This window comes from Chiloscyllium plagiosum, unplaced genomic scaffold, assembly GCF_037043375.1.
Source record: "Chiloscyllium plagiosum isolate Xiang-an unplaced genomic scaffold, Cpla_swu_hap1 HiC_scaffold_32, whole genome shotgun sequence".
Classification (NCBI taxonomy): Eukaryota; Metazoa; Chordata; class Chondrichthyes; order Orectolobiformes; family Hemiscylliidae; genus Chiloscyllium; species Chiloscyllium plagiosum.
Window position 1 is genome coordinate 47,263,020 of NW_028270170.1, and position 22,058 is coordinate 47,285,077.

At 42.9% G+C, this 22,058-nt stretch overlaps 1 pseudogene; it reads right to left on the reverse strand.

Annotated features, from left to right (window-relative positions):
- Positions 1–6,629: 6,629 nt before the first annotated feature.
- On the reverse strand, positions 6,630–8,199 carry LOC148141821 (uncharacterized; annotated as a pseudogene).
- Between the last annotated feature and the right edge of the window lie 13,859 nt (positions 8,200–22,058).

A 22,058-nucleotide genomic window follows, 5' to 3' on the forward strand; every position in this document is an offset into this window, starting at 1 on the left:
GAACCTTGTAGAACGCCTTACTGAAGTCCATATAGATCACATCTACTGCTCTGCCCTTATCAATCTTCTTTGTGACTTCTTCAAAAACTCAATCAAGTTTGTGAGACATGATTTCCCACGCACAAAGCCATGTTGACTATCTCGAATCAGTCCTTGCCTTTTCAAATACATGTACATCCTGTCCCTCAGGATTCCCTCCAACAACTTGCCCACCACCGAGGTCAGGCTCACCTGTCTATGGTTCCCTGGCTTGTCCTTACCACCTTTCTTAAATAGTGGCACCACATTTACCAACCTCCAGTCTTCCGGCACCTCACCTGTGACTATCGATGATACAAATATCTCAGCAAGAGGCCCAGCAATCACTTCTCTAGCTTCCCACAGAGTTCTCGGGTACACCTGATCAGGTCCTGGGGATTTATCCACTTTTATACATTTCAAGACATCCTGTACTTCCTCCTCTGTAATCTGGACATTTTGCAAGATGTTACCATCTATTTCCCTACAGTCTATATCTTCCATATCCTTTTTCACAATAAATACTGAAACAAAATATTGATTTAGTATCTCCCCCATTTTCTGTGGCTCCCCACAAAGGCTGCCTTGCTGATCTTTGAGGGGCTCTATTCTCTCCCTAGTTACCCTTTTGTCCTTAATATATTTGTAAAAACCCTTTGATTCTCCTTAATTCTATTTGCCAAAGCTATCTCATGTCCCCCTCCTGATTTCCCTCTTAAGTATACTCATACTTTCTTTATACTCTTCTAAGGAGTCACTTGATCTATCCTGTCTATACCTGACATATGCTTCCTTCTTTTTCTTAACCAAACCCTCAATTTCTTCAGTCATCCAGCATTCCCTATACCTACCAGCCTTCCCTTTCACCCTGATAGGAATATACTTTCTCTGGATTCTTGTTATCTCATTTCTGAAGGCTTCCCATTTTCCAACCGTCCTTTTACCTGCGAACATCTGCCTCCAATCAGCTTTTAAAAGTTCTTGCCTAATACCGTCAAAATTGGCCTTTCTCCAATTTAGAACTTCAACTTTTAGATCTGGGCTATCCTTTTCCATCACTATTTTAAAATGAATAGAATTATGTCATGAGTTGAAGTAATTGACATACCTCAAAATTGTTTCATTTCTGAGGGGTATATTATTATGGAAGAATAACCTGCTGTGAATAATCTTTGGTGGCAAAGATGAATGCCTATATTCAAAAACATGATTGAAGCAAACTAAAGAGACTACAATAGCATTTGAGTTTGTGTCCACTTTTTGTTGTTCCATATTGTACAGATGAGTGGTTAATGAGTGTCAAAGCATCTACTCAGGCACTCCCTCAGGATTAAGGCTGATCTCCTTCCACTTGTTGGTCCTGGGGTGACCAAACAGTCCTGTCTTAGTTCCAGACACCCTTCAACAGGTGGGGCAGGTGATATTTGCTGAAACAACACAATCTAAATAATTATCCCTCCCCTTGCAGTATTGTCAGATGTGCTGCCTTTGGAATGAGACATTAAACCAAGTCGCCTCCCTTCTCTCAGCTGGATGTAAAAGAATCAATGGCACCAGTACAAGAAAATCAGGAGAGTTATATCCAGTATGCTAGTCATTTACCCTCAAACATCATCTCTAAAAGAAAATCAGGCCATCACATTGTTAGACAAGGACAGATTGGTTAGTACATTTCCTACATTAAAACAGTGACTGCATTTAATGTCAAAGGTTTCATTGACCATAAAGTGCTTTAGGAAGTCCTCAGGTTGTGAAAGACAGTATATGAATGCATCTAGAAAGTACCAAGTATTGTTGACTCCCTTCTTTTGCTACAGATTGAACTAATTTAGCGTGGTATGGTGGCTCAGTGGTTGGCACTGCTGCCTCCCAGCACCAGGGACCCGGGTTTGATTTCAGCTTTTGGAGATTGCCTGTGTGGAGTTGGTACATTCTCCCTGTGTTTCCAGGTGCTCCAAGGTTTCTCCCACAGTCCATAGATGAGCAGGTTAGTTCAATTCAGCTATGCTAAGTTGTCTGTGGTGTCTAGGAATGTGAAGGTCAGGTGGATTGGTCATGCTAAATTGTCCGTAGTGTCTAGGGATGTGCGGATTAGGTGGATTGGCCGTGCTAAATTGTCTCTAGTGTCTAAGGATGTGCAGGCTTGGTGGATTGGACATTCTAAATTACCCATAATGTTCAGGGATATGTGGGCCAGGTGGATTAGCCTTGAGTAATGCAGGGTTACAGGGATATTTGGGACGCTCTTTAAGGAGCTGATGTGGACTCAAATGGCCTCTTTCTGCTCTGTAGGAATTATATGATTCTAAATTGGATATTTTCCCTTGGTAAAGCATATGCTCTTTTATGTGAAATAAATTTAATTTCTTTACTCCTGGCCTTACTGGTATGAGTTCAAACATAGCTTTTAAAATCAAGGTATCCTGTGCGGGGTTTTTAATAGCAGTTAATGTTAGATTCATGTAGTGACTCTCTCCTGCTGTTGAGCTGGGGAATTTGTCCTGAGCATCTTCCTGGCAACCAAAGTGAAGATATTTAACTGAAGTCAAGATAGTTTCAACTGTGCACCAAATTGTTTGGTTTCCACTTGACTGTCATTTTCATTTTGAATTTGGGAGTTCAAACGTCCAATCAAAATCCAGAAATGCCCATTTCTTGATTCAGAAAAGGAGCTGTTTTGCTCAATCTGGAAATTGAAAGGGAACAGTCTCAACATCATTTAAAAAGTGGTTAGGATATTGTCTCCAAGAACAATAGTTTGTAAAGTGGTATGGTTCTGAGCCAGTCTGTATATCCCATCCTGCTCATATTGGAATTATTTCAAATACTGTTCGTTTTACCTGAAAAAATTTTAAAAGTCTCTGAAATTAAAAAAAAGTGGAAAATGTTAATAAAAGTCAATGCTTTTTGTAGCATGTGGTAGCTAAATTCCTTTAAGAGCTTCATCACTCATAGAGCTGCCCTTGTACAGTGAGATCTCAGCTCATTCAAAGTTAAAATGAATTGAGATGGACACAAATTCATATGAATATATTATTATGGTTAAATAGAGCTCCAGCTCTTTTTTCAAGGCTGTATCATGTGTTGAGATGAAAGGGATTCAGATCTTAGCAGTGTAGAACAGATCCAAATGTTGTAATTATCCCAGCAATTGTTCTGCTGCATCAGTAGAAAGTCAGCATTGCATGGGCTTTCTGATCTTAGTGAGAAAATGTAGATGTGTTGCCAAGCCAAGCCAGCCTCAGACTTCCAACTTTAATGGAAGGTGCTTCTCAGGTGTCTGTAGATTGAGGTCTTGTGCAGCAGCGAAAGTGCCCACTCAACAGCAGAAGCAAAACACAACGTGACTGCCTGACGCCTCAGACCTGTGCCCAGCAATTGCAGGGATGTGTTCAATGCCTGAGTCTACCGTGGGGCCTTTACTGTGCCCATGTTCTCAACATGGTGCAGACCTTCTACTGATCTCTGCTGGCAACCAAAGTATGAAAGCAATGCAGTGATGGATGGGGGGCTCACAAAACCATCACCACAAAACTGGTCACCTCGCAGCAGCTGTTAAATATTGTCCAAAACCCATTCTCATGACCCACACTCCCAATTCCGAGTCATTTACTCTTCTTTCATTCCTATGCAGTGTAAATGTAGGTTTCCCCATGAATTGCTATTCTAGCAAGTTTGCCTAATGTGTGAAAGATGAGAAGCTTTGACAAAATATGCCTTTTTTTTAAGTAATAAGCAAAGTCATTTTTGACATTAAAATGATTAATGAGCCAATAATGTGAGTGAAACAACTTTCAATTAAACAGAGTCAACTGTATTTCTCAATCATGAAGTTTCTTATCTGATTTGGTTGTTAATAGCAGCGTAATTGGAGTTCTGTAGTGCTGAGTGAATGATGCTCATCTGATGGATGCTCCAATTGATTGCTCTCCCATCTGTGAAGCTACTGAGTAAGGCGGTTATCAGCACATAAGCACAAGTATCTCTGGGCAGTATCATTCTGCTTCATCACAAACAATTCAATTAGTCTGCACTATCAGTGAGACCGTGACATTCTCATCACTGTGTTACCGTCATGGCCCAGAGATTAGCTGGCTGGTTTTCCAGGTGCTTCACAGTTTTCAATGACCCCAAAATGGCAGGCACAAAGCACCTGCTTAACCTCTGCTGTCCTACATTCAGTCCCCGTCATGTTGAAAAAGAATTTGGAAAAGTGGATGATGGCATTCTCCAGGAGTGGTATATGTGATTTTTGATACAATCCCATTCTTAGGTCACAGCCCCTTCCCAACCAATCATTCATTCTTCAAAACAAAACAAATATGAAAGAAATTACCAATGGGCAGATTTGGACTGCCCAGCCCTTCCGAAAACATTTCTGATACCAACCTACCAGAGACTTGCATCTGTTGCTTACTTAAGTAATTACCAGTAGCACCATCGCCCTTTCATGCATGGCTAATAGTGATTAACAGCAGAGCCCAACTCAAACAAAATCCCTGAACCAACTACATACCAAACCCAACTAACCCAACAGAACCCAACCACTGCCCAAATTGAGATATAACCCTCACCCACCACCACAATCCAGCTACTCCCTCAGCACTTAAACCCTCTCCTCCACCTAACCAACTGCACAGCTAACTCACTCCCCCCCATCCCTGCATCTCCCGCATCACTATACACTAGCAGATCTGATTCACTGCCTATCCAAACAGCAGCAATTCTGATAGTACAGTACTCCTCAGCGCTTTTATAAACTAATGCAAGAGATATGGGAATTACTGGCTGGACAGAACAGATGCTCGTGCAGCTGACACTAAAGTCGGTGGAGTAGTGGACAGTTTGGAAGAATGTTACAGGTTGAAGTGTTCAGCCATGGAGCAGTGGGGTCGCTTCATGTAGGTGTCCCAGAGATGTACTTTGAAAAGATCTGCATCCTGTCTCCCTGATGTAGAGGAGACCACATCGGGAGCAATGGATACAGTAGATGACGTGTGTGGAAGTACAGGTAAATTTTTGTCGTATGTGGAAGGATCTTTTTGTGCCTTGGAGGGGGTTGAGGGAGGGAGGTGTGGGAGCAGGTTTTGCACTTCCTGCGGTGGCAGGGGAAGTTGCCGGGAGTAGAGTGAGGGCTGGTGGGGGGAGGGCATGGATCTAGCAAGGGAGTCGCGGAGGGAATAATCTCTCTGGAATGCTGATAGGGGTGTAGAGGGAAATATATCCCTAGTGGTGGGGTCTGTTTGTAGGTGGCAGAAGTGGCGAAGGATGATGCGATGTATATGGAGGTTGGTGGGGTAGAAGGCGAAAACCGGGGGGGGGCGCTGTCCTTGTTGTGGTTGGAGGGCTGGGGTTCAAGGGTGGAGATGCGGGAAGTGGAGGAGATACACTGGAGGGCATCATCGACCATGTGGGAGGGGAAAGTGCAGTCTTTGAAGAAGAAAGTTATCTGGGATTTTCTGTGGTGGAATTGGTCATCCTGGGAACAGATGCGGTGGAGGCGGAGGAGTCGGGAATAAGGGCATTGTCATAGTTGGGACAAGGGCATAGATATGGGCATAGTCTTTGAATCATAAAACTATAGAGCACGGAAACAGACCCTTCATTCCAACTCGTTTATGCTGACCAGATATCCCAAATTATTTAGTCCCATTGGATGTTTGCTCGCTGAGCTGGAAGGTTCATTTCCAGACGTTTCGTTACCCTACTAGGTAACATCTTTAGTGGGCCTCAGGCGAAGTGATGCTGAAAATTCCTGCTTTCTATTTATAGGTTTGGGTTTCTTTAGATAGGTGATGTCATTTCCCGTGATGCTATTTTCTGTGGTAAGATCACTTCCTGTTCCTTTTCTCAGGGTGTGGTAGATGGAGTCTAACTCAATGTGTTTGTTGATAGAGTTCCAGTTGGAATGCCGTGCTTCTAGGAATTCTCGTGCATGTCTTTATTTGGTTTGTCCTAGGATGGATGTGTTGTCCCAGTCGAAGTGGTGTCCTTCCTCATCCGTATGCGAGGATACTAGTGAGAGAGGGTCATATCTTTTTGAGGCTAGTTGATGTTCATGTATCCTGGTGGCTAGTTTTCTGCCTGTTTGTCCATTGTAGTGTTTGTTACAGTCCTTGCACGGTATTTTGTAAATGACATTAGTTTTGCTTGTTGTCTGTATAGGGCCTTTCAAGTTCATTAGCTGCTGTTTTAGTGTGTTGGTGGGTTTATGGGCTACCATGATGCCAAGGGGTCTGAGTAGTCTAGCAGTCATTTTCAAGATGTCTTTGATGTAGGGGAGAGTGGCTAGGGTTTCTGGACATGTTCTGTCTGCTTGTTTGGGTTTGTTGCTGAGAAATTGGCGGACTGTGTTCATTGGGTACCCATTCTTCTTGAATCCCTATATAGGTGATTTTCCTCTGTGCTGCAGTGTGTGATGGATCATTGAAATAACATTCTGAAGCAGCTTCATTTGTGGATGTTGGGATGATTATTTCTGTAGTTCAGTATTTGGTCCGTATGTGTTATTTTCCTGTAGACACTGGTTTGAAGTTCCCCATTGATTGTTCGCTCGACTGTGACATCTAGGAATGGCAGTTTGTTGTTGTTTTCCTCCTCTTTAGTGAAGTTTATGCCAGTAAGGATATTATTGATGGTCTTGAAGGTTTCCTCTCATTTGTTTCGTTTAGGGATAACAAAGGTGTCATCAACGTAGCGGACCCAGAGTTTGGGTTGGATGGTCAGCAGAGCTGTTTGTTCGAGTCTCTGCATTACTGCCTCTGCTAAGAACCCTGATATAGGAGATCCAATGGGTGTTCTGTTAGTTTGTCTGTAGGTTTTGTTGTTGAAGATGAAGTGTGTGGTAAGGCATAGGTCCACGAGCTTGCTGATACTGTTCTTGTTGATGAAGGTAGTGGTGTTTGGTGTATGTGTCTTTGGGTCTTCTAATAGTGTAGTCAGCTTTTCCTTGACCAGGTTAATGTTGATTTGTGTAAACAGGGCTGTTACATCAAAGGAGACCATTATTTCATCCTCTTCTATCTTCTTGTCTTTGATGGTCTTCAGGAATTCTTGGTTAGAGTGGATGGAGTGGCGTGAGTCTTCTACTAAGTGTTTTAGTCTTTGGTGTAGTTCCTTGGCCAGTCTGTAAGTTGGTGTTCCAGGTAGTGAGTCTATGGGTCTGAGGGGGACTCCTAGTTTGTGAATGTTTGGTAATCCGTAGAAATGTGGTGTGTTGGATCCGTCTGGTTTCATTTTTTGGAAGTCGGTCTCATTTATTTCTCCAGATTTCTGAAGTTTTTTGAGTAGGGCTGCGGTTTGGTTCTCTGGTTGTGGGGTCAGGTCTATCGCCACCTGTTGATAAGTGTTGGTAGTGCGTTCGCTTTCTCAATGTAGTCTCTTCAATTTAGAATGACTGTCAAGCGTCCTTTGTCTGCAGGTAGGATAACAATGTTTTTATCTTTTGTTAGTCTTTCTCGTGTCTTCCTTTCTTGTGTTTCCTTCCTTTTTTCTGCTTAATGTTGGTGAGACTGTCTGTCTGATGGTTTGCTGGGTTTGTTCTGTGAGTTGGTTGTCTTTTAGTGTTGTTTCTAATGCTGCTAAGAAATCTTTCTTGTCCGCATCCTGGAAGTTGTAATTTAATCCTCTTACTAAGACGGCTTTCTCAGTGTCTGTTAAGGTTCAGTCAGATATGTTTTTTATCCGTGCTTCTGTGTTGTCAGTGTTGTTACTTTGTGTAAGTTTATCTCGCTTTTTCTGCAGATCTAGTTTTTTCATTTTCTGTGCTTGTCACTGTCTAATATCTATGACTTGTTGTACTGTGTCTACCCATTCATGGTCTGTTGCATGACTGAGTAAAGATTTTTGATGCAAATGTTCCCGGTTGTATTTACGGAGTCGGTTGTGGGCATCATTAATCATTTCTCTAAGTATTCCGCGGCTGTTTTGCCCTGCTATTCTTATGGCTAGTGGGGTGTTAAGGGGAGGTTTGTATTGAAGACAATTCGATAGTACCTGTTTCCTGAGGCATTCATGCAGGAAGTACAACTGTTCGCGGGTGGCACTCTGTCGGATGGCATTCATTTCCCATTTTTGGGCTAGTTTTAGTGCATTGCGCCCAAAGGCCTTAGCGAGTTTTGAGAGTTTTAAGCTGTCTTCGTAAGACTCTGGTGTCTTCTCTCTTACTGATATCAGAGTCATGTGATCAGCTGGAACACCATGATTTACATAAATCTCATTATATTACTATTCAGTGTTGAATTGCTCATTATTACTTTGCTGGGGCTGTTGGGAATGACCCCACCATGCCTACTGAAAAAAGGCAAATAGATTAGTATTAATTCCTTCATGTCTGGCAGCCAAATTGCTGGTTAAGCAGCTTGAGCCGATTAAGTTAGTAAAGGATCTAGATTACATTACAGTGTGGAAACAGGCCCTTCAGCCCAACAAGTCCACGCCGACCCGCCAAAGCACAACCCACCCCTACATTTACCCCTTACCTAACACTAGGTGCAATTTAGCATGGCCAATTCACCTGACCTGCACATCTTTGTGACTGTGGGAGGAAACCGGAGCACCCGGAGGAAACCCACGCAGACACGGGGAGAACGTGCAAACTCTACACATTCAGTCGCCTGAGGCGGGAATTGAACCCGGGTCTCTGGCGCTGTGAGGCAGCAGTGCTAACCACTGTGCCACCGTGCTGCCCACGGTGGCACAGTGGCACGGATTGTTATAACATTGTGCAAAGATTCCTTCAATCAACTCTATGACATTATCTGACAACTTTAGGACTACTTAGGTATTCATCATGAACCCAAAAACCAATATAGTCCTTCCCTGTTCAGGGTTCAGAGGTCAAAAGTCATCCCTTTCGCCTCCTTTCATGTCCATGCCATCTTGGACAACTGCATCCACTGCGACATTGTCATTCTAACCCCATGGCTATGCTTGGTACTCCAGAAGCTTGACAAGATGGCAGCTTAATAATTGCTCAGATAAATGGATGAATTTTAAAAAGAATTGGCAATTCTGCTTCCTGACTGAAATGTCAGGGGCAAGTGTACGTCAGATTACCCAGCAAACTCCAAATTGACCTTAAGACTGGTTGGTTGTTGGCTCAAGGCATGGCTTGTGTTCCCCATCGGGGAAGAAGTCCCAATCATGAGACCTGCTAGCCAATCAAAAGGCCAGCAGCTCTTGACCAAAAATGCCAGGAGACGTGGTGGCGGCTGCTGACACAGCAAGACATCCTCAACAATGATCTCAACAAGGGACTTTAAAATTCTCTGCTATGGTCACTTTGGCAAGCCCCAGTAAAGGGAAGGGGAGAGGACCAGGTGTGGGTGTGTGAGACAGGAGACAGGAATACTATGGGAGGTGTAGGGGAAGGGTACTGGTCCGTCAGGGACAAGTATCTGAATGGGAAGGAAGTCGTGTCAGACTTCAAGGTGGCACCTTGGCAGCTTCACCCCAAGTGGTGTGACCAATTTCTGCTGATGCTGGAATTCTAGCAGGAGCATGAGGAGGTCACCAACTAACCATTTAAATGCCCCAATTGGCCAGAGTTGCCAACACCACCCCCGCCATTAGCAAAATACCAAAGAGGGCATCATCACTACCATCACAGTATTAAATTCTATGGCACTGCAAAGCCCTATCATTCTGTTCTGGATCCATAGTATTCTATCCTCTGGTATTATCCATGTCATCTTGCATGAAATGTCCATATCTCAAACTGGTTTGAGTTCAAAGGAAAGCCACCTATCAGCACCTTATTTGCCAATTTAAGCCAGGGAAGAAGATAACTTTTTTTTTTAACAGATTCATGAGTCTTTGGAACTCTCTTCTTCAAAAGGTGAGGGAAGCTGAGATCTTAGAAACATCAAATCATAGAGGTGTACAGCAGAGAAACAGATGCTGCGGTCCAATTCAGCCAGCACTTGACCCACATCCCTCTAAACCCTACCTATTTATATACTCATCAAGATGCCTTATTGAATAACTTTAAAGTAGAGCGAGATAGATTATTGATATGCAAGAGGCTAGAGGGTGTGGGGGTGGGGGTGGGGGGCGGGGGCGCGGGGCGGGCGAATGGGGGAGGGGAGATCCGGAATATGGAGTAATCAGATCAGCCAGGATCTTGCTGAACGGGCACACCGACTCCCATTCCTAATTCCTATGTTCATATACATTCAGGGACTTTTATAGTGGTCACAACATTTGTTTTATTTCCAACTTTTCAAAGATAGCTACACAGGCTTGTACTTGATTAGAGTCAGTTTAACAACAATCAATTCTCTCGAGAATTTTCTTTAAAGTCATTCCTCTGGTATTTGAAATAGTCTAGCAATTTATTAGTTTTCTTACAGAGGTCTCTTTTTGGCACATTCCCTCCCCATCTCTCACACAGAGCCTACCCATCATTAGTATTTATATGCTCTGTAATATATTTTTCTTCATAATCTTGTTTTTAATCCCAACTACACCTCAAGCTTTCTATGTAGCCTTGTTAACTCCAGACAATATTTTACCGAAAGGTTAGTCTCAATTTATTCTCCTATTTCTCAGAATGTTTCTTTTTTACCTTGAGTCTAGCCATTCATCTTTCACCTGCCACCTGCCACCTTATTAATGAGGTTAATGTGGCCCAGTTAACCACCACCTTCAGCGTTTTCATAGCTAGCTCTGTATCATCCCTCTTCATAGTTTCAGACTTATTTAAGTGTATGTTCTTGAACTGCTACAGGGTGGGAACAATGTTATTATTGGACAGTGTGTGATCAGTCAGATATTGTGCCATTACTCTCAGTTCATTAGCAGGGTGCCGACATTCTGATATCTCAATCTGGGAGGGCTTTTTAGCTCAAATGGTGGGCCAGACTGTGGGCTTATGGCTCCTGTAGAACATTATATCCATTAAACTAACATTTTCCCTTTTGTGGTAAAAGTGTGGTGCGCAAGCGTGTTTGATGGTATCAACTCCATTGCCACTGCCTGGGGGAAGTTTTCCCATGCTATTTTGATGAAATATACAAACATTTAAATTCTGACACATTTGAACAGATTAGGGTCATTTTTCCCTTGGCTGAAGGTTCCAGAAAAAATGGTCAAGGTCTCAGGATATACGGTCGGCCATTTTGGACTGGGACGAGGAGGAATAAGCAGGTTACCTGATGAGGAAAGGCTGGACGGGCTAGGCCTGCTTTCTCTGGAGTTTGGAAGAATCAGTAATGACTTAATCGAAACAGTTAAGGAGACTTGACTGGGTGGATGTTGATAGGGTGCTTCATCTTGTGGGTGAATCTAAAACTCAGGGTCAGAGTTCAAAAATAATGGATGTATATTTGAAACAGATGAGGATGATTTTTTTTTCTCTCACAGAGTTGAATGGCCATCTTCTGCTCTTATTTCCATGTTTCTACCTTCTGCTTTTCACCTCATTAATTATGCAAATGTGATGATGAGCATATGACTTGTTAAGTTCTGTATCAAGTGAGATAGAAGTTACCCAGATGATGCATCCTCTCACCCTACTTCCTGAGAGGACTCCATTCCATTCTCCCAGTTTCTTCATCTCTGGTGCATCTGTCCAATGGTGCCGCTTTCCGTTGGGGTGGAGGGGTGTCTCTGAGGTGTACAGTTTTTCCTTAACCAAGGATTCTCCAGCGCCTTAGTTGACAGGGTCCTTAGCCATCCCCAACCCATTTTCTGTTCCTGTGCCCTCATCCCCTTCCCCTCCCTTCCATAACACTCACAGCATGACCCTTGTCCTGTCCTCACTTATCACCCCACCAGCAACCACATCCAAAGAATCATAAATCACTATTTCCACTGCCTCCAATAGGATACCACCACCAGACACATATTTCCCTCCCCTTATTTGGCAGTGTGCTGCAGGGACCGCTCCCTCTGGGACACCCTGGTCCACTCCTCCTCCAGTCCCAACACCTCCCCACAGCCCCACAGTATCTTCCCTTGCAACTGCAGGAGGTGTAACACCTGCCCATTTACTTCCTCCCTTCTCATTATCCAAGTCCCAGACACACCTTCCAAGTGAAGCAGAGATTTACCTACTTGTCACTCAATTTGGTCTTGCTGCTCACAATGTGGTCTTGTCTACGCTGGGGAGATGATACGCAGACTGGGTGACCATTTTGCAGAACACTTACATTCTGTTGCAAAAATGACCCTGAGCTTCCAGGTGCATACCACTTTAACACACCACCCTGTTCACTGGTCAACATCTCTCCCTCAGGCTTGCTGCCGTGAAGATGGAAAAACTACACCTCATTTTCACCTTGGGAACTCTACAGCCTTCTGCACTCAATACTGAGTTCAGTCATTTTCAAGCCTGAACACCTTCCTCTGTGTCCTTTAAACACCCTCACACTCCAGGCCCTGTCATGTCCAGGCCCTGTCATGTCAGCCAGCCCTTTGTCACCTACCTATGGTCCCCATTCTTGTTTCAGGGAGAATGCTATCATCCATCTCTTTATCTCCCTAACTGCTGCCGTCTCTATATAGGCTCCATCTCTGCTTACACCCCACCTTCATATATACCGTCTTTTCCTGGCTACCAACACTTCTGAAGAAGGGCCACTGGACTGAAACATTGGCTCTGCTTTCTCTCCACAGAGGCAGCCAAACCTGTTGAATTCTTCCAGGAATTTCTGCTTTTGTTTCAGGCAGAAGAGCTCATCAGTGCAGGGACCTTTATGGCTTCCACCACACCTGCACCATATTTAACGTCCAGCCAGGAATGACCCTTCAGACTGTAGTATTGTACTTGCCTTTGAAGTCTCAACACAAGATGGCCAAGAATTCTAAGCACGGTGGCACAGTGGTTAGCACTGCTGCCTCACAGCACCAGAGACCCGAGTTCAATTCCCGACTCAGGCGACTGACTATGTGGAGTTTGCACATTCTCCCCGTGTCTGCGTGGGTTTCCTCCGGGTGCTCCGGTTTCCTCCCCCAGTCCAAAGATGTGCAGGTCAGGTGAATTGGCCATGCTAAATTGCCCGTAGTGTTAGGTAAAGGGGTAAACGTAGGGGAATGGGTGGGTTACGCTTCGGCGGGTCGGTGTGGACTTGTTGGGCCGAAGGGCCTGTTTCCACACTGGAAGTAATCTAAAGTCTAGTGTCAATGGGAAGCAATCTTGAGGCTATGCTGGATGGGTGGTGGTGAGGTCAAGTCTTTTCTGAAAGAGACCACTCACTGGACTCAGCCAGCACAGGGATATATTGGAATGAATCAGTGCTATGTCCACCATTAAAAGGACAGCGAGCAGTGCAGAAAGAAGATTAATGGAAGGGTTTGAGGCATCACCTTATCTTTGCTACCTCCAACTCAAAGGCTTTCCTCACTCTAACTCTGCCATTGCACATATTCCATGTTGAGGTCAATGGACCAGGAAAGTTGAGATGACAATTATCAGATCTGATCTGGCATGGTATAGTGGCTCACAGTGCCAGAGACCTGGGTTTGATTTCACCTTCGGGTGGCTGTGTGTGGACTCTGCACATTTTCCCCATGTCTGTGTAGGTTTCCTCCCACAGTCCAAGCACCTGTAGGTTAGGAGAATTGACCATGCTAAATTACCAATAATGTCCAGGGATGTGTGGGTTAGATGGATTAGCCATGGGGAATGCAAGGTTACAGGAATAGGATCAAGGGAAGGGTCTGATGGGGACACAGTTCAGAAGGTTGTTATGGGCTGACTGGCCTGCTTCCACACGGTAGAGAATTACTTGCATGAATCATTGATAACCAAAAGATCTGATAGGCTGGCAGCACTGCCAGACAACATTAGCCACAGTTCTCTGATTTTACTTTATACTTGTTTGGAGAATATGTTTACTTTCCTTTCAACTAGTTTGCATCAGTGTTTACTGTGGAGAAGGATATAGAAGATCTAGAATGTGGGGAAATAAGTAGCGATGTCTTGATAAGTGTCCACAGAGATGGAGGCGCTGGATGTCTTAAAACACATAAAGGTGGATTATTTGCCAGAACCTGATCAGATGTACCCTAAAACTCTATGGGAAGCTAGGGAAATGATTGCTGGGCCCCTTGTTGAAATATTTGGTTCATCAATAGCCACAGGTGAAGTGCTGGAAGACTGGAGGTTGGCTAATGTGGTGCCACTATTTAAGAAAGGTGGTACTCATTCAAAGGTAGAAGACAGAGGGTGGTGGTGGAGGGTTAACCTTTCAGACAGGAGGCCTGTGACCAGCGGAGTGTCACAAGGATCGGTGCTGGGTCCACCGCTTTTCGTCATTTGTATAAATGATTTGGATGTGAACATTGGAGATATGTTTGCAGATGACACCAAAATTGGAGGTGTAGTGACATTGAAGAAGATTATCTCAGATTACATCAGGATCTTGACCAGATGGGCCAATGGGCTGAGGAGGGGCAGATGGAGTTTAATTCAGATAAATGTGAGGTGCTGTGTTTTGGAAAAGCAAATCAGGGCAGCACTTATACACTTAATGGTAATGTCTTGGACAGTGTTGCTGAATAAAGAGACCTTGGAGTGCAGGTTCATAGTTCCTTGAAAGTGGAGTTATAGGTAGACAGGATAGTGAAGAATGCTTGTGTTATGCTCACATTTATTGGTCAGTACATTGAGTACAGGGGTTGGGAGGTCATGTTGCGGCTGTCCGGAACATTGGTTAGGCCACTGTTGGAATATTGCATGCAATTCTCATTTTCCTCCTATCTGAAGGATGTTGTGAAACTTGAAGGGGTTCAGAAAAGATTTACAAGGATGCTGCCAGAGTTGGAGGGTTTGAGCTACAGGAAGAGGCTGAATAGGTTGGGACGGTTTTCCATGGAACATTGGAGGCTGAGGGGTGACCTTATAGAGGTTGATAAAATCAAGAGGAGCATGGATAGGATAAATAGACAAAGTCTTTTCCCTGTGGTCAGGGAGTCCAGAACTAGAGGGCATAAGTTTAGGATAAGAGGGGAAAAGTTTAAAAGGGACCTAAGGAGGAACTTTTTCACGCAGAAGGTGGTACGTGTTTGGAAGAAGCTGCCAGAGGAAGTGATGGAGGTTGGTACAATTGCAACATTTTAAAGGCATCTGGATGGATATATGAATAGGAAGGGTTTGGAGGGATATGGGTCAAAAGCTGGCAAATGGGACTAGATTAGTTTAGGATATTTGATCAGCACGGACGAGTTGGACGGAAGGGTCTGTTTCCATGCTGTACATCTCTATGAATCTATGACTAAATACTTCTATGAATACTTTGCTCTGTCAGTCTGCTCTTCTGTTAATAGCTCAAACCAGTTTTAAATGCACAGCTTATACCTTATCCTTCATTCAAAGTCAGCTTTAGTTCAGTTTTAAACTTTGGTTTCCCCTTTTCAAACTGTCAAATTCTATCATGTGTTAGTGTTTGCAAAGTACTGCCTTACTGTCACATTGGCTCGTTAATCATTACTAAATCCAATATGACCTGATCTTAAGTTGGTTCTAATTGTTTCAGAAAACTATATTTCAGAAATTCATTACCTTCACAACTTGAGGTGATTAACATCTTGCAGCCAAACTGAAAATTAAATTGTTCCATTATAACTGTTTGGTCTTGGATGCATTCTTTCCCATTCTTCATATTTATTCATCTCACGAGTACATCACTGATTGTCAGGAGGCCCGCAGACAGATCCTTACACCCTTTGCTGTTTCTTGACTATGTGTTCAATGGTGCTGTTTCCTGCTCACCCAGACCAATATCCTTCTTTTCAACTCCAACAGCACTTTCCCATCCTATGTCTGAATTCATGGAATTGGCCATCTCTTGTATATTCAGGTTTTGATTTTCTTTCCATAACAAGTTTCTGAAGATACAAACTGGTAGCAGTATACTAAAGGGAAACAGACATCTTGGTATTAATGGAACAAAGCAAGCAACTAGGAATAACCTAAATATGTGGGAAATACCCAGCAGATCAGGAAATATCTGTAGAGACAATACAGAGGAACCTTGATTATCCGGCATTCAATTAGCCGAATATCAGATTATCCAGCAAGATCGCAAAGTCCCGATGCTTGGCTAAACTATTTTATCCGGCATTTGAGTATCCAGCATTCAATTAACAGAACAAAATACTCCCCACTCATGTCCTTCAGATAATTGAGATTCCTCTGCAACAGCAACTGAGTTAGCCTTTAGTAAATCAAACTGAAAGATCAAAAAAAAACTCGAGGACTGAGCTCAAATTTGAGTCTGTGAATTTAAGGTCAAATCAGAAGCAAAAAGTGAAATAAAGAAGGGGAAAATAATGACTGGATTAAGTGGGAAACATACAAAGTTAACAGATATTCTAAGATCGAGATTTCTAATATTTCTAATAAAAATTTAACTCTGAAGATATCTGAGATTCTGGACTTGTAACAAAAGCAGGAGTAGGCCATTCAGCTTGTTCTATAATATCATGGCTGATCTACCCCGGGCCTTAACTCCACTGTTGTTCCCATGTCTCATAGCTCTCAATTCCCAGAGATTTCAGAAATCTATTCATCTCATCTTTAACTACTCTCAGTGATCTAGTCTCCATAAATCCCTGGGTTGAGAGTTCTGGACATTCACTATCATCTAGGAGAAGAAATTACATTGCATCTCAGTTTTGAATGAGTGTCCCCTTATTCTGCAGCTATGTCCCCCACTGGTGGAAACATCTTTCCATCATTTACCCTGTCAAGCCCCCTCAGCATCTATTATGCATGAATAAAATTCTTCTAAACTCTGTTGAATAAAGGCCTAACCTGTTTAGCTGTTCTGGATAAGTCAAAACTTTCATCCCAGGATCAGCCCAGTAAATATCTTTGAAATGCCTCCCATACTAAGAGCCTCTTTCTTAAATATGGGGATCAAAACTGTACACAGTATTTCAGGTACAACTTCACTAAAACTGTGTACATTTGGTAAAAAGACTATCTTCTGTAAGCTAACTGATCCCCAATCCATGTGAGTACATTTCCAATATCATGAGCAATAACATTTTTTGTGACACCTTATTGAACATTTTCTGAAAATCCAAATATGCTACGTCTACCATTTCCCCTTTATCAACTCTGCTTGTTATAGCATCAAAGATCACTATAAAATTTGTTCAGCATGATTTCCCTTTCACAAAAATACATTGGCTCTGTTTGATTAGTTTAAGCTTTTCTAAATGTCCTTTCCTTTCTTCCTTTATTATGGAATCTAACATTATCCCCACAAAAGACGTTAGGTTGACTGGCCTATAGTTTCCTGCTTTCTGTTTCCCTTTTTCTTTTAACATGGGCATCATATCCATGGTTTTCCAATTGATGGACCCGTCCTTGAATCCAGTGAGCTCACTAATGCATTCACTACGGTCGCATTATCTTCCTATAAAAATCTTGGATGAAGGCCATCAGATCCTGGCAATTTGTCCACCTTCAGTCTTGTTAGTTTGTCAAATAATGGGGAAGGGGCTGATTCAGTTGCATAGAAAATGATGGAAAAACTTAAAAGGTGGTAGGGGGGAGCTCAGTAGTGGTTATTAAAGTGACCAGAATAGGTAATAGGACAGAGAGTATTCAAAGGGTCAGGAATCTAACTTCAGGGACAGCAGTTAAGGGGACAATGATCAGAAGGGGGCTAACAACACAGGATTGAGTGTGTTGTACTTAAATGCACAAAACAAGGTAAATGAGTTTGTAGCAGATTGAAATTGGTGGGTATGATGTTGTGGGTATGACAGAGATGTGGCTGGAAGAAGTTCAAGGCTGGGAACTAAGGATATATGTCCTATTGAAAGGACAGTAGATGGGCAGAATTGCTTTGTGAGTAAGAAATAAAATTAAATTGGTAACAAGAAGTGATATGGAGTCAGGAGGTGTAGAATCTGTCTGGGTGGAGTTGAGGAACCACAAAGTAAAGTAGACCATAAAAGAAGTTGTGTTTAGTTCACCTAGCAGTAGTCAGGATGTGGGGAAGAAAATAAATCTGGAGATTGGAAGGGACTATCACAATCATCATGGGGGAGTTCAATATACAGGTGGACTTGGAAAATCAGGTTGGTATCTAATTGTGAGAAAATGAATTTGTGGAATGTCTACGGGATTTTTTTTTGGAACAGCTTGAGACAAACTTGATGAGGGGGCTGAAGATGAAGGAACTCTCTCCGGGACAGTGACCATAATATGAGGGAATTCACCCTGCAGTCCAAGAGGGAGAAGATGGAATCAGATGTAACGGTCAACGTAATTCCAAAAACCTGAGGGAGGAGCTGGCCACAGTTGTTTGGAAGTGGAGCCCAGCAGGGAAAATGGAGGAGCAACAATGGCAAGGATTTCTGGAGGTAATTCAGGAGGGGTAGCAGAAATTCATCCCCAGGAAGAAGAAACATTTGAAGGGGAGGATGAGGCAACAAAATCTGACTAGGGATGTCAGGGACAGCAGAACAGTGAAAGAAGAAGCAGCCAATGTGGTGAAGGTTAGCAGGAAGCTAAAGGATTGGGAATACTTTAAATAACGACAGAGGTTAACTAAAAAAAAAACAACAGGGGAGGAGATGAAATATGAGTTAAATAAGTTAGTAATTTTAAAGAAGATTGCTTTTTTTTAGCTATATAAAAGGTAAGGGAGAGACAAGAGTAGACATTGGATCACTGAAAACAAAGCTTGTGAAGGCGTAATGGGGAACAAAGGAATGATGGACCAACGTTGCACTAATCTTCCCAGTGGAAAACAACAGCAGCATACTCGAACTTCAAAAGAGTCAGGGCTAGAGGTGAGCGCAGTGACTATCATTAAGGAGAAAATGCTGGGGAAGCTGAAAGATCAGAAAGTGGATAGACCAGATGGACCACCCCAGAGTTCTGAAGGAGTTAGTGGGGGCTGGAATCAGGGAGGGTCCAAAAGGACTGGAAAATGGCTAATGTAACACACTTGTTTAAGAAGGGAAGGAGGCAGAAGGAGAGGCAGGAAACTATAGGCCGATTCGCCTGACCTCAGTCATTGATAAGATTTTAGGGTCCAGTATTGAGGATGAGATTGCAGAGTACTTGGAAGTGCATGGTAAAATAGGGCTGAGTCAGCGTGGTTTTGTCAAAGAGAGGTCATGCCTGACAAATCTGTTAGAATTATTTAAGAAGTTAACAAGCAAGTTAGATAAAGGATAGCCAGTGGACATGATCTCGTTGGATTTCCAGAAGGCCTTTGACAAGGTGACTCACAGGAGGCTGTTAAATAAGATAAGAGTCCATGGTGTTAGGGGCAAGTTATTGGCAGAGAGAGGATTGGCTGACTGGCAGAAGGCAGGTAGTGGGGATAAAGGTGTCATTTTCAGGGTGACAGCTGGTGGCTAATGGAGTTGTGCAGGGGTCAGTGTTGGGACACAGATATTCACATTATACCTTTACCGATCTGGACAAAGGAACTGAGAGTGTTGTCGATAAGTTTGCAGATGTCACAAAGAGAGGTGGAAGAACAGATAGTGTTGAGGAAGCAGGGAGGCTACAGAAAGACTTGGACAGATTAGGAGAGTGCGCAAAGAAGTGGCAGATGGGGAAGTGTGAGGTCATGCACTTTGGTTGAAAGAATAGAGGCATAAATTATTTTCTAAATGGGGAAAGGCTTCAGAAATCTGAAGCACAAAGGAACTTAGGAGTCCTAATTCAGGATTCGCTTAAGGATAACATGCAAGTTCATTTGGCAGTCAGGAAGGTAAATGCAATGTTACCATTCATTTCAAGAGGGTTAGAATATTAGAGTAGAGATGTACTGCTGAGTCTGTATAAGGTTCTGGTCAGACTGCATGTGGAATATTGCGAGCAGTTTTGGGCCCCATATCCATGGAAGGATGTGCTGGCATTGGTGGGGGTGGGGAGGGGGGGGGGGGGTGAGGGGTCCAGAGGAGGTTTACAAAAATTATCCTGGGGATGAAGGATTTGTCATATGAGGAACGTTTGAGGACTCTAGGTCTGTACTCAATGGAGTTCAGAAGGCCGAGGGGGGACCTGATTGAAACTTACAGAATAATGAGAGGCCTTGTTAGAGTGGATATGGAGAAGATATTTCCACTAGTAGGAGAGACCAGGACCTGAGGGCACAGCCTCAGAGAGAAGGGACGACCATTTAGAATTGAGATGAGGAGGAATTTCATCAGCCAGAGGGTGGGGAATCTGTGGAACTCATTGCTGCATAAGGCTGTGGAGGCCAAGTCATTGCATGTGTTTCAGACAGAGATAGATAGGTTCTTGATTAGTAAGGGGATCAAGGGCTAGAGGGAGGAAGCAGGAAGTTGAGAAACATATCAGCCATGATTGAATGATGCACCAGACTTAATAGGCCAAATGGCTTAATTCTTCCCCTTTATCTTATGGTCTAAATACTTTGTCCCTCATGATAAAAAGTATTGGACAACTTTTCCTCCCATTAGCACTTTGCTCTCTCTTTGGGATGTTTATAGTATCCTCCTCCATGAAGACCAAAGCAAAACATTTGTTTAAGTTATTTGCTGTTTCTCTCTTCTCTGTTAACAATTCACCAGATGCATTGTCCAAGGGTTCTGCACACACAACCACTTTAGCTGCTCCCTTTCTTTTTATGTACCCAAAGGAAGCTCGTAGTCTTTGTTTCTATGTTTCTTGCCAATTTACTTCCATGATCAATTTGCCTGCTTTTTAATAGCTTTTTTTAATCATCCATTGTTGGTTCCTAAAAAAATTCCAATTTTCTGGCTACCACTAGAGTTTGTGACTTTGTTTCATTAGGTTTTGACTGGATGCTTTGCTTGACTTCACTTGTTAACCACAGGCAGTTCATTCTTCTCATCTCCTCCTTCTTAACCAGAGAAAAAGTTTTGCTGAGCCTTGCAAAATAGCTGTTTAAATGTCTGACTATGCAGTTTTATTGACCTTTTTCTTAGTCTGGCTTCCCAGCCCAATTTATAGAACTCTTTCTTCACATATCTGTAATACTTTTGCCTTTATTTAAAGGTGAGGACATTGTTTTGAGAGCCATGCTCCTGTTCCTGAAAGCGAATTTGAAATTCTACTGTGTTGTGATCACTACCTACTGCAGGATCATTAACTACCTTCCTGGATTGAAAATAGTCTGTTCTCTGATCCTGGATCAATTGTGCAATGTACTGCTCCAAGGAACTATCCCTGATCCACTCTACTAATTTATCTTCTATTACACTTACACATTTGATTTATCAGCCAATACACAGATTCAAATCACCCCTGACAGTTATAGTACCCTTCATACATGGCTTCATTATTTTCTGATTTATAATTTGTCAAACAATACTGCAACACTTGGGGGCCAAGCAACAGCTCCCACCTCTTTTCCATAATATTCCTCATTTCCATCCAAACTGATTCCACCTCATAATCCATTGTACCTGTATCATTAATCATCACTGCAATGATATCATCCATTGTTAACAAAGCTACCCCGCCTCATTTTCCTTTTTGTCTATTTTCCAGAACATTGAATAGCCTGGAATCCCCAGTCCTGGTCAGCTACCATCATGTTTCTGTAGTAGCTGCCAAGTCATATTTGTTTATTTCTGTTGTATAGACACAGTGAACTGAATGGCCTATTCCTGTGTTCTATGTTCTGTTAATTCATCTGTCTTACTAGAACAGCTGCATACATTCAGACAAAAAGACCTTTCATGTTATCTTTTTTGCCATTACCTCTATCTATGCTATCCCCTACTACTATTATTTTACTCTTTTCTTCCCCAGTTTGAATGGTGCTCTCTATCATGGTGTTCTGGTCAGTTCACTCACTATCGCCGCAGTCCAAGCCCATACCCACACTGGGAGTAAGAATGTCATACCTATTGACTGGATAAGGATTCTGCCTGAGACTCCTCTGAAGCTTAATTCTGGATCTCAATACCTTTCTCATATTGTCATACCTCTCTGTTCCTGACCAGGACTATATTTGATGTTATTAATCTAAGGAGTGTGTCTGTCTCCTGAAACATCGTGTCCAATTACATTTCCCCTTCCATGATGTTTTGCAGTGGCCAAAGCTCATAAGTTTAACCACAATTCC